The following is an 11,422-nucleotide window of genomic DNA, read 5'->3' on the forward strand; positions in this document are numbered from 1 at the left end:
CCAAATCCCTTGGCTCGACCCCCTAGCATGGCATCCCCTCCTGCACCCCAAACCCCTCATCCCCGGCCCCACCCCAGAGCCCACATCCCCAGCTGGAGTCCTCACCCCCTCCCATACCCCAACCCCCTGCCCCAGCCTGGAGCCCCAACCCGTACTCTGAACCTCTCATTTCTGGCCCCACCCCAGAGCCCCCACCTCCTCCCACACTCCCAGCCCAGTGAAAGTGAGTGGGGGTGGGGGAGAGCAAGCCATTGAGGGAGGGGGAAATGTAGTGAGTGGGGGGCAGGGCCTCGGGGAATTGTAACTTTCTGTCACCTGTAATTTGTTTCACATGTAAAATCCAAGGCCAGGGTGTTCAGTTTTGTGCGATTAGAAAGCTGGCAACCCTAAAGTGAGTCAGTATATCAGTATCATCCCTGCTCACACAAATGGATAAAGCAGAGGGACAGCATGTGTGCTCATGAACCAAAAAAAGAGCTAATAATTCTAATTTTAGACTCAGTATTCTAAATACAGGCGAGTCTCATCTTACGCGCATTTAACATGCGCAAATTCAGCTTTGCGCGGTCAGCAAAAACAAAAATAAAACAAAAAACAAGAAAAATAATTTAAATACTGTATCTTTAGTGCGGGCGATTGCGCCCGCCATTACAATCAATGTAATTTTGACTATACGCGATTTTCACTTTACGCGCTGACAGCGGAACGTAACCCCAGCGTAAGATGAGACTCGCCTATAGTTCCCTTTCACACTAATACCGTTAATTTAGCCAACTTCCTATTAAAAGGCTCATAGAAGTCTTGACTCTGACTTTGGCAGTGCACTTTATTTCTCCAGTGAAAGTCTCACCATTTACTCTCAATGCCATTTTGAAAAACTCCTAATAGCCCCAGCCTGGTCAAGGTCCATCCAGAAACTTTTCAGCTATTTAATCTTGCAATTTAATAATATTTGCTAGTGACAGCCCTGATAACAGCACCCAGAGGGAAGTTAGACAAAGCTAGACTACATTCAGCATTTCCTTCAGAGCAGATAAGGCTAGAAACAGAAAACTTTTAAGAATGTACGGCTCTCTGTTTACTTTCTTACAGGTCTGCTCAATTGTGTGTGATAATACAAAATGTCTACAACTGCCAGGGCTAAATTACCAGTGACATTGAGTTACCCTTTCATTCAAATACATGCAATAGTAAACAGTAACAACATAACCAAAGCTGTAAAACAGCTGAGTTTTAGCAATAATAAAAAACAATATATATATTCAATCCCATGAACCAACAGCCTCCAGACTGCCATCAGATTGGTACCCAACTACTACAGATCCTGATCCTGTCTGGCCTTCTGCAGCTTATCAGATTCACTTCAAATTTGTTATCTAATAGGGTCTATGCCATATAGTTTTTTATTTTAGGAGGAATTGGTGCTTAGACTTACGCTAAAAAAAAAAAAAAAAAGTAACAGATTATTTGATACACACTCCTTTTCTGATAATGCAGTTGTGGGTAAAGCCACGCCATCCCAACCAAAATGGAACAGTAGATCATTCAGACATTATGCAGAACTTTACTTTAAAAAAAAAAAAAAAAGATGTAGTTATGGACAATATTTCACAGTTTGACATCTACAACTCAGCTGGACCTTGGATTTTACATGTGAAACAAATTACAGGTGACAGAAAGTTACAATTCTGCCTTGTGTGTCATTCAGACCAACTGGCGGCTCGTTGCTACAGATACTAGACCACCAGTGCCAGCTTGAATGGGTTATTTTCTACCACAATTTATAACTTGCATGGAAAAAATGTAGCAGCGTGGAATTATTCAGTTAACACATGTCATCTTGGATTTAACAATCTGTTAAATTAGGCCAAGCAACATTTCTTAATTGTTTTATTACATTTTTTAAAAGGGTTTCATTTTCTAAAATGTCATAGACTCATAGACTTTCAGGACAGAAGGGAACATCATGATCATCTAGTCTGACCGCATATTAAATCCATAAATAATTTTCCAAAATATCGATAACTATTAAAGTCCCTTATTTGCATAGAGTTTGTATAAAATACGCAGCCCCATCAACCATTAGATTTTTGCTATCAGTGGGAGTTGAGAACTCAGCACTTTACACATTTTAAGTGACATACACAGATCTCTGTGTTTTATTCTGCACTCACCTTTCTCCTATTACTGGGATTTTTAAAAATATATTACCAAATCATTCTGGAGACAGTGAAGTACCTGGGCGTTTTGATCTCTTTCAGCAATGAGTTCCAGAATCATGAGCCAGCTACAAGAGATCTGTCTCCCATACTCACTAGCCTCACTCTTGTGTTTGGTAGTTTAATTACTGCAGAAGAATATGGCTATCACAGCAGGTCATGACTGCCCAAGCCTGCTCTTTACTAAGACTCAGTCCCAGATTTTTAAAAGGTATTTAGTCATTGTTCTGCTAAGCTTTGCAAGGCCTAAGTGATTTAGGGGCCTAAGTCTCATTTCCAAAAGTGACATAGGCACGAAGGATCCTCAGTCTCATTGAAAGTCTAAATACTTCAAAAAATTAGGCCTTAATTCCTAAATGTTTCCATCATTGTTACCATGTAAAGGCCAATCTTTTTGGAAATAGCTGGAGAATGTTTAAAGTAATGTTTTCAGGAAGAGGTATTTTCTTGTTTCTTAAAGAAAGCAGTCAACCCTTCTCAAGTTTGCGCCCTTTGTTTCCAGTGGGGATTGATAAGCACCAAGGGAGGGAAATGGAGTTCCCACTAGAAATACAAGGTCTGTCTGAAAGGATCCAAGGGCAGAGGTCCTTGGTTTCAGCTGGCTTTGAACCCAGGACTGTGGGGTCCCTAGGTCACCAAAACTCCATCACCCCCACAAACGGAGACAAGTGAAGCAGCAACTCACTAATCTTGGAAGGTCAAGCCCCACAGAAAGCCCTATGAGGTCATCCAAGGCCTGGGGCATCTGATTTGCTCACATCCACTACTGAAGCCAGGAAGTGACCCAGATGAGTTGTCTGAGCAACTGTGCAGGCTTCCTGTTGCTGCTGGATCAGGCGCCACTCTTTGCCTGTCTCCTATGCTGTGTGTCAAACCCCGTTCCTGAATCCTCCTCCACTCCTGGCCCCGCTTCTAGTTCCTCCTTTACTCCTGCTGCATGCCTGATTGTTGCCTCGTCTCTGGTTCTTGCCCCTGAGCATTTCTCCTGCCCCTTGGCTTCTACTACAGCTTTGACCCTTGCCTTGACTCCTTACTCGGATTCCATCTCTGATCAATGGTGACTGGTGGTGAGCCTACTTACAAGGGAAGCATTGGACTGGGCTTCATCCCTCTTAGAAGAGGGCAGCACAGTTTTCACCAACTGGAACACTTTCATACAAGCATTCTCTGCTACATTCATGACCCTCACTGAGCTCATACTACTGAAGTAGCACTGCAGAAGTTCTGGCAAGAGCAGGGACCTGCCACCACATAAACCACTCACTTTCAGTGACTTATGGCAGATGTGGAAAGAGATAAGGCGGCCCAATTACACCAGATCTGGTGTGGCTTCAGTGAAGACATGAAGGATTAACTGACCCATGTCAAGAGCCCCTCCTGAATGAATGCTTTCGTTGACATAGCTCTCTGCATTGATGCTCAAATATGAGAAAGAAAGAGAAGAGTGGAGTCCACCCCCACCACTGTAAGTTGAACCAAAGCCATGTGTACCAACCCCTGAGGCAACAGTGACTGACCTAAGCTGCCACTTGACCCTGGAAGGAAGGCACTGATGACATTAGGGGAGCTTGTACATCTATTGCATGAACTTCTGTATCTATTGGGGGGGCATATATGTACATGCTCACCTCCTGCTTGATCAGAAAGCTGCCAAGAAACTTAACAGGCCCTGGCAAGGTAAGGGGAGCTGGCTTGGATCCTGTTAGTTTTCACAATACCATCCTGGTACTGCTTCTTGACTGGCCACCCAGATGTGAACTGAGACCAGAGGGGCTTCTCCTCATCTCTAAGCTCTGATACAGATATGCCTCCTGGATCTAGCCACACCCTTCCCCCTCCAATGCGCTTTGATTGGCTCCTGGGTGGCAGCAAATTTCAGCGATGCCGATGTTTGCTGGATATCTAGGTAGATTAGGTGTGAATCTAAATACAGTCTGGTCCTGAAGCCTTTCCCCCCAGCTCATCACTAGCCCCCTCCAGCCCAAGGGTGCACTGTATCCTGTCAAAACTATCTATGGGTCCCCTCGTCTTCAGGGTTGGTGACCCACAAAACTGTGCCCTTAGATATCGATTTTTAGGGACACTGAGAGGTTATGCAACTAAATGCAATCCATTCACTGCACTGTCCCTGATTCTTGGCATTGCTTGGTGGTGCAGCACGACCACATTATTTCCTGATGGAAAAGATGACTTTTTCTTTCATTTACTATCAGAGGGTCTGGCTGCAACCCACTGAGTCCCATTCTCTATCCCCATGTTCAGAGCTAAACCAAGGACTGTGATACTTGGGAAAAAAACCCAGGCCTTGGGGTCTAGCCCATAGGACACCATCCCCCAGCTCCCTAGCAAGTATCAAGACCACCTGGAAGTCTCTGAAGAGAAAAATGCAGACATTCTATCTCCACAATGTTAATTATGATTGACCCATAGATCCACAACCATGTTCCCTATGGGTGGATATACCTTATGTCAGAACCATAACTGAAGGCTCTTTGGGCCTACACATCCAAGAAAACCTAGTGAAGGGCCTTATCTGGTTAGCCACTTCCCCGGTAGGGGCCCTGGTCCTTTTTGTAATAAAGAAGGATGGAATGCTATGTCTCTGCATAAATTATCGGGCTTTGAACCAGATAACAATCCAAAACTCACAGCCCCTGCCCTTATTCTCAGAACTACTAGACTGAATGTGATCCATCAAAATCTTTATTAAATTAGACCTCTTCTGGGTTTACAATCTGGTGAGGGTTTAAGTGGAGGACAAAAGGAAGATAGCATTCTGGACCCATTAGAGGCACTTTGAGTAGGTGATCATGCCATTTGGATTAACCAGTGCTCCCACCCCCTTCCAACACTTGGTATGACATGTTCAGGGAAATCTTAGTCATCTACCTGGATGATATTGATATTTTCTGAGGATCCCTAACACCACAATAAACACATCTGGGTCATCCTGGAAATATTACAGAAATGTGGACTATGTGTGAAACTCAAAAAATGCATGTGTGACCAGTCATCCACTGAGTTCTTGGGGTAAATAATCTCCCTGCAGGATATCATATAGACCCTCAGAAGGCTGAAGCAATCCACAACTGGGAGGCATCCCATCCCATCTGGGAGCTGCAGATCTTTCTGGGATTCACAATTTTTTAATTGGGGATTCATTCTGAATTTCTTGGGGCAAAAGGCCTCTCTGACTTCCTTTTTCTGCAAGTCTGCCGAGTTCATTTAGTCGCCTGAGGCACAGTGAGCCTTTGATTAGCTCAAGATTGCCTTCACAACAGCCCCCATTGTGACACATCCAGGTGCCACTCAGCCATGCATGGCGGAAGCAGATGCTTCAAGCATGGCTCTTGGTGCCATCTTGTCCCAAAGGCTTGGGCCCCAGTTGGTACTGAACCTTTACACATACTATTCTCACAAGCTCACATCTGCTGAAATTAACTATGAAATACTATACAGAGAACTGCTTGCCATGAAATCCTCTTTTGACAAGTGACAATTCTATCTGGAGGCAGCTTGATGCCCAGTACAGGTCTTCACCAATAACAAAAATTTTGAATATCTCTGGATGGCTTGGGCACTATTCTTCTCCCAATTTAACTTCACCCAGAAATGGGAAAGCAGATGCCCGATCACATAAAGGGGAATATTACCAGGGAAATGAAGAGTCCAACTGGAACCACCCCATATCTCCTGAAGACCTGTAAATTCATTAACACCAGGACCTCTCTGGGCATGCCTGCAGACAGCCACCTCTGCTGAGAAGACTCCCAGAGAAGGGAATGGCCAAAGTACAACAATCCATGTGGAACAGGGTGACATACGTCACAGTTACACATTCAATTACATTTATGCCACGACACCTTGCTCACAGGCCACTTTAGTCACCTCAAGACTTTTTGCACTCTTGCTCATTTCTTCTGGTGTCCTGGTACGTGTACTGATGTCTGAGACTGTGTAGACTCCTTTACTACGTGTGTTTGTAGTAAGATGCCTCATGTGAAACCCCTTGATATCCTAAAACCTCTGGCCAGACTCTGGATCTCAATCACTTTGGACTTTGTTTTGGAACTCCCAGGCTCCCAGGGCCACACTGTAGTCCCAATGCTCATAGACCAACTAAGACAGACAAAGGAGTATCTCACTAATCTTGGAAGGTCAGGCTGCATAGGAAGTCCTGTTGGAACACCCAAAGCCCGGAGTACCTCATTGGCTCGCACCCACGTAAGCCATCTGACCAACCACACAGACTCCCAGTTGCTGCCGCATTGGACCCTGTTCTTTGCTTGTCTCCTGTGATCTGTATCCAACGCTGTTCCTGCCTCACTCCTGCCCCCCACTCCCCATTCCTGCTTTTCTCCTGCTCCATGCCTGATCCTTGTCTGGTCTTTGGTTCCTGCCCCTATGCCTTGCTCCTGACCATCAGCTCCAATGATCCTTGGCTAAACTCCTGATTATGATTTCTGTTCTGACCGTTAGGAACCAGAATGTAGGCAGTCTGGCCTAACACTGTCATGCTATTAAATTAGCATATTTTGGGTGCTATTGCAATATAAATTATTATAAGCACTATACATATATAGGAAAACTGTGTCCCTACCACAAAGAACTCAGTAATTAAACTAATTATTTAACAAAGTCTTTGTGTAATACTTGTACTAATATTCAGGCTTGGAAAAACAAAACAGAATGCATATTGGCAGAATGAACGTTTTGTTTTGCTGCGGTCTTATGATTTATTATTTGTTGAGTGCTAACAGTATTCTTAGTGACATATGAATAGATAAACAAGGGATTGTTCCCCCTGCTTTCAATGGAATTTAGCAGAATAGCAGTTGGCATGAAGGACCAGCCGTGAAGTAGTTAAAGTACTTGCAGTGCTGAAATATGAATATGCTCAGCAAATGCATTTCCATCTTCAAAAATGAAAAGCCAACATAAATACACAAATAATGTTTACATAATGGGGAATGGATGGGAATAACTCTATTATCAACTGGTAATTCTTCCAAACAAAGAAAGCTTTTCTGTGACGCAATAATCCTCTTGTGCACCAACCATAATTGATACTTCTCAATTATACACCTGCAGAAGCAGCATATGATTATCCCTTGTTTAGCCAGTTTTGAATCCAGCATGCCATCTTTCCATATTTTCCATGACTCCACACCTTATATATTGCTAATGCCTTTGATAGGGAACTACATATACTCTAATTATGGCATACAGTGCCTGCCTGCTCTACCCCCCGTGCACTTTGTCTAGCTAAGCAGAATGGTATCAGCTAAAATTCCATTACATTATTCAGGTATGACCTTCCTTTTCTGAAATCAGATTTACCCTCCCTTAATCTGTAATTTTCCATTTCCTCCCCTATGGGTCTTGTTCAGAGACTCTGATCTCTCTTTCTTTGAGCTACCACATTTACACCAGATTGAGCCCTTTCAGTTTTACAAAGGCAAAGGAGATAACTACCTTATAAACAACAAAATTGGCAGCATAATTTAACCCTTTGTTTCACTCTAGACAATCAACATACCAACATCAAAAAGTGACTTGAGCATGGTAGTGTGCTTTGCATCTGCAAGCTGCTTGGAATTTCTGAGCAGCTCTGTGGGTGCCACATGAAAATGTCTGCCTCCCCCTGAAGTGTAGTACACTGCTCAGTGGGAAACATGTATGGATACACAATCTTGAGTAATAAATAATAACTATACAACAATAGCAAGCATTTAGATAGCATTTTGTACATAAATGGCTTCCAAGGAACCTCCAATGGCATAAAACATCTTCACTTTCTACTGACCTCTAGGTCCCTTGCCTGAATGGGCGTGTGTGTGTGGTATTTCCTTCGTCTGTGAATACCTGCAGACTGATGATAGCCTGTGGTTAATTAAACTAGAATAATGTTTATCTGACCCATGTGCCAGGGACTTTGCTACAGTTGTGCAACAACCCTCCATAGTCAAATCCTCCCATCCAATACACACACACTGAAGTCAATGGGAGTTGTGATCATACATGTGAGGGCATCTGTTTTGCACAAGGGTGTTGTCAGTAATTGTATTGTGGTCAACACTTCTATTATATATTGGTGCAGAACCAGCCAAATGAGACTTGCATCCCCACTGACAGGTGGTGTTTCCACTGAAGAACAGCTGTGCTGCCTCTCCATACTGACTGCTCAACAGAACAAGTCCTACTGCATTGCCTTCACTTATTTGTGAAGTGCCAGACCATTGGAACATTGCAGATGGTAGGGATCATTTGTAAACTAAGGCTGGTTACTAGCTGACATCAGTGGTGCAGCTTATGTTTCCACCCAGAGCAGTAAAACACATGATATTATGTAATTGATGTTACTGGATGATTGCACTGAAGTCCATGACAAAACTCCTGTTATCTTCAAAAGGCCAAAATTTCACCCACTGTTTATATTTTTCCTTTTGGGGCACTGACAACTGTAAACCACTCACACTGTTACCTCCACACTTAAGTATGTGTTCTCTTCTGAGAGGAATTGGGGGAGGGGGAAGAGAGCTAAAATGCACAATAGATCTTGTACTTTTTCTCCCACACACCTTTCTTTCTGTCACACTTCTATATGTCAAAGGGAAAAACCAGAACCTAAAAGTAATGTCATGTCCTGTAGTGGTGCTAGGCATAAATACCACTGTTCTCTATGAGGCCATTACAAACACTAACATAAAGTGTGTGGAGGGGGGGAGAGGGCTGCATTCTAAGTGAGCCAACTACTTCCCATCCTCCCCCTACAATGCTTTAGACATTTCACGAGCCTCTCTTCTGTTGTCAAGATCTGCACCTTCCGTGCAAATGAACTCACCAGGGATCAGGTCCCAGAACAGGGTTCCCAAGTCTGTTCTCCAAAAGGATTTGAGGTCCTTATAGGTGGGATTGCAGAGCAAAGCTTCTCTCTGCTGCTGATAGAGAAAAGGAAATGAGAAACTGAAAAAAATGGATGAAAGAGTCAGGGCCTATCACTGTTTTCTTTCTCCTACTAGTTCAGACAAGGTATTCCATGGAGCTAAGACAGTCATCGGAAAAAAGTGATGATTTGGTGACTCTGATAACTCAAGAAGCCAAGACACTACTTATCTCTCTTCTGCACAGTCTTGAGTCAGTGAGACAGAATCAATTCCTTGGTAAAGCAGTTTCTTCTGAGTAAATCTTCACTCCATATTTGGCAATGGATTTTAACAAATAAACAAAAAGCACTCAGCTAAGCAAGCTGCTAAAATGTGCTTCACTGTAAGGGGTTTACTCATTTCCTTTGAGCTCTCTGCCATATATTGTTTACAGAACAGATACCTCTCAAGCATTAGGGAAAGGCTAAAAAAAATGTGAGCTTTGATTTTTAAAATTCTTTCTTCTACACACATGGCTGGTTAATAAATAAAGCAGTGGAATCCAGAACCAGACAATCCTGAAAAAATGTTAACTTTACCATGTGCTGAGAGTGACTTGGAAATAAACTTTTTAAAAATTTGGAAAAAAAAAGTCTTAGAACATCTTACACTCACTCTCTCACACAAAAATCCTTAACAGATGCCAACATCTTCTATGGTACAGTGTTTAAATTATGTTCTGCTTTCATCAGGAGATTTATAAACAGTGCTTCTATCATCAACAGAAATGAAGGGGCTTGTTCCTTTTAAAGAAACTAAGCTGTACTGTGTGCAACAGATTCATGAGACTTGAAGAGAAAAGGATCTATTTTTAGAACAATTTACGGTTCTCTCTTTAATCTCTCCTTGTTTGATCTCTCTATGCATTCATTTTTAACGCTAGCAGTAGGAAAAAAATTAATCAGGTTTTTAAAAATAACCCTAGTCTACTGGCCACAATGAGTTGGACAGAATGAGAAGATATGGGGAGAGGGGAAAATACATTTGTAGCAGAGATAAAACAAGCTAAAGAGTTTGCTAAATGGAAGGATATGGAAAAAGTTTACAATAGTACATACAGATGGAGAAATTTTGCCCTTGCCACAGCATTTAAAGGCTTATTAATGAATGTTGGCTTAGTGCCAGAGCTGCAACATGGGTATCAGACAGGAATAAGTCTGAGTCTCTTTCTCCCAGTAGCTAGTGGAGCACAGCTGTGTTACAGGGGCTGGGGGCTGTGATGGTACAAGGTGCCTGAGGGATATCTGTTACAAGTCCTTCCTGCAGGAGGATTCCCGCTGTCTGCCTCAAAGGAGAGCGCTCACCTGCTTTGTGAAAGGCAAGCTACAGAGAGCACGAGAATAAAATAGTTTCCTAGATCACGGCAGGGATACTCAAGGAAAGACACAGGCCAAAGCAAACACAGACACTGGAACTGGAATTTTCAGAAGGGCTCAGCACCCTCAACTGGGGTCAGTTTTTCAAAAGAACTCTTCTCCCACAGACACCTAAATAAAGCCTCATTTGTAAAACCTGTACCAATAACTAATGTGCTGAGCTCTTTTAAAAATCTGGCCCTGAGAGTGGGTCCTGAGTGCTTGAAAATCCATCCCTGGGACAGTATTTACATGACCTGTGCTTCCCAGACCTTATTCACTCACTGTCGGACTTAGGATCATTATCCAGAAGAATTATGTTGATACTTACCACGTTTAGAAAAAGGTCACCACTAGTTAACCTTATACCTCTGCCATATTATTGAATAAAGATTCTCAGAATGTAAAAATACAAAGGCTATGAATGTGCTGCTCATTAACTTTAAACACTTGTATTAGGCTGAACTATTCCATCTGAGTTTCCTTGGGTATGTCTACACTACGAAATTAGTTCGAATTTATAGAAGCAGGTTTTATTGAAATCGGTTGTATACAGCCGATTGTGTATGTCCACACAATAAAATGCTCTAGGTGCTCTAGTCGGCAGACCGCGTCCACAGTACGAGGCTAGCGTCGACTTCCGGAGCATTGCACTATGGGTAGCTATCCCACAGCTATCCCACAGTTCCCGCAGTCTCCGCCGCCCCTTGGAATTCTGGGTTGAGATCCCAATGCCCGGATGATGCAAAACAGTGTCGCGGGCGGTTCTGGGTACATGTCGTCAGGCCCCTCCCTCCCCCGTCACAGCAACGGCAGACAATAGATTCGCGCCTTTTTATCTGGGTTACCTGGGTTACCTGTGCAGACAACATGGAGCCCGCTCAGCACAGCTGAGCTCACCGTCACCATATGTCCTCTTGGT

At 43.2% G+C, this 11,422-nt stretch overlaps 1 long non-coding RNA gene across 1 annotated transcript in view; it reads right to left on the bottom strand.

The window, feature by feature from the left end:
- LOC128840881 (uncharacterized) overlaps positions 1–11,130 on the bottom strand; it is a 45,464-nt gene extending 34,334 nt beyond the window's left edge. Inside the window, exon 1 of the long non-coding RNA XR_008445723.1 lies at positions 9,064–11,130. This is a non-coding gene — a long non-coding RNA (uncharacterized LOC128840881). The remainder of the gene's footprint in view (positions 1–9,063) is intronic.
- Positions 11,131–11,422: the final 292 nt, after the last annotated feature.

The sequence above is a fragment of the Malaclemys terrapin genome, chromosome 7 (genome assembly GCF_027887155.1).
Source record: "Malaclemys terrapin pileata isolate rMalTer1 chromosome 7, rMalTer1.hap1, whole genome shotgun sequence".
In the NCBI taxonomy this organism is placed as follows: Eukaryota; Metazoa; Chordata; order Testudines; family Emydidae; genus Malaclemys; species Malaclemys terrapin.